Source organism: Suncus etruscus, chromosome 12, assembly GCF_024139225.1.
Source record: "Suncus etruscus isolate mSunEtr1 chromosome 12, mSunEtr1.pri.cur, whole genome shotgun sequence".
In the NCBI taxonomy this organism is placed as follows: Eukaryota; Metazoa; Chordata; class Mammalia; order Eulipotyphla; family Soricidae; genus Suncus; species Suncus etruscus.
In genome coordinates, this window is record NC_064859.1 from 71,733,671 (window position 1) to 71,735,699 (window position 2,029).

A 2,029-nucleotide genomic window follows, 5' to 3' on the forward strand; every position below is an offset into this window, starting at 1 on the left:
AATGCTCGCAGAGCACTTCTTTAAAATTCTTATAACCACAAAAAGCCTGTAAGACATGTTGGTAATAAATAAGGAATCTTTAAATGAGTTAAAATACTTAGTTAATTCACTAACGGATATTAAAACCTAATATTTAAAAAAAATAATAGCACCCACTGGTGTGGAAAGAATATACAGCAAGAAATGTGCTTTCTCTGCTGACTGGGTCTGAATTCTTGGATCCATATGCCCTCCACCCCCAGCATCACCAGGAGTGTTTTCTAAATATATATGCCCCAAAACAAACAAAAATGATCATATGCCATAGTTACTTATTCAACATATTCCCTATCAGATTTCGCTCTGACTTTGCAATCATAATCATCAAAAAATTCATAATCATATTGTAAATTTTATTAAGTTGTAAAGGAGCCAAGAAGACTTTATTTGTGGGTTTTTTGGTTTTTTGTTTTGTTTTGGGGCCACACCCGTTGATGCTCAGGGGTTACTCTTGGCTATGTGCTCAGAAGTCTCTCCTGACTTGGGAGCCATATGGGATGCGGGGGGATCTAACCATGGTCTGTCCTAGGCTATCACTTGCAAGGCAGACTCCTTACCTCTAGCACCACCACTCGAGCTCCAAGGAGCCAAGAAGACTTTTTAAATATTACAAAAAAAAAAAAAAAAATTGGAGAGAACTCAGACTTTGAAAATTCAAATCCAAAATGATAGTCATCAAAGCAATGTGATACTGACATGAAGAAAGGTATCTATAAAGAGAGAATTAACAAAACAGAAAATAATCAATAGTCGCCTAGCAGCTGCTCCGCCTCGGCCTAGGGGCGGGGCTGCATGGAACGTGTCCGAAATGCAGAGGAGTGAAGTGGACTCCACTGTAGGAGAAATGGCAGCACCTTCATCATCATCCTCGGCAGGAGGTGTCAGTGGAAGCTCTATCACAGGCTCAGGCTTCAGCGTCTCGGACCTCGCATCACCTCGGAAGGCACTGTTCACCTACCCCAAAGGAGCCGGAGAGATGCTGGCAGATGGTTCTGAGCGATTCTTCTGTTAGTCCGTATTCAGCTATCAAGTAGCGTCAACACTTAAACAAGTGAAGCACGATCAGCAAGTTGCTCAGATGGAAAAACTCGCCGGTTTGGTGGAAGAGCTAGAGGCTGATGAGTGGCGGTTCAAGCACATGGAGCAGCTGCTGGGCTTCACACCATCCTCGGGCTGAGTCTGGGGTTGGTGGAAGCCACTCAGAGAAGGTCCTGGTTGCAACCCCCTGCTCAACTCCCCCAACCCCACTCCAGTCCTACCCCATCCCACCCCCACAGCTCAGAGTCACCATTCCATTGCTCACTGTGCACTCACTTCCGTTTGTTTCTTTGTACCTGTCCACATGCAACAAATATTTAAATGCTTGGGGAGATTCTGTTTATTTTACTAAGTCCTAAGGCTAGAGCAAGCCCATTTACAGCAACTACAGCAGTGTCTGAGGCCATGAATTCACTTCCTAAGCCTGTGAAAAATAAAAAAAATAAAGAAGCAGGGCTGGTACTATAGCTATAGCACAGCAGGAAGGGTGTTTGCCTCACGCAAAGCCAACCTGGGTTTGATTCCTGATATCCCATATGGGATATCATATGTGATTTCTGAGCACAAAGCCAGGAGTAACCCCTGAGCACTACCGGGTGTAGCACCCCCCCAAAAAAAAATAAAGCATCGGAATCCGATGAAGACCATCAGAAACTAAGAGGTTGGCTTTCAGAGCTATTTCTAAACTAGATGCATGCGAAAAATAACCCAAACTGAGAGATCTCTCTCTTTTGTCATTCATGTTGTGTCTAGGATTCATTCACCACACAAGGCTTAGGTCAGGATCCAGGCAGGAAAATACAGCAGTTTTGACCAAAAATATCTGCAGATGAATATGTTTTATACCCCCATCTGTCCAAATGAGAAAATGCTTGTATGTTTGGGGATTGTGGAGAGGGAGGTTTGCCTCTGTTTTTCACTGAACATTTAATGCAGTAGAATCTTAACTTTT

The 2,029-nt window shown here is 43.4% G+C and overlaps 1 pseudogene; it reads left to right on the plus strand.

Annotated features, from left to right (window-relative positions):
- Positions 1 to 814: 814 nt before the first annotated feature.
- LOC126024089 (anaphase-promoting complex subunit 16-like) lies at positions 815 to 1,474 on the plus strand (annotated as a pseudogene).
- Positions 1,475 to 2,029: the final 555 nt, after the last annotated feature.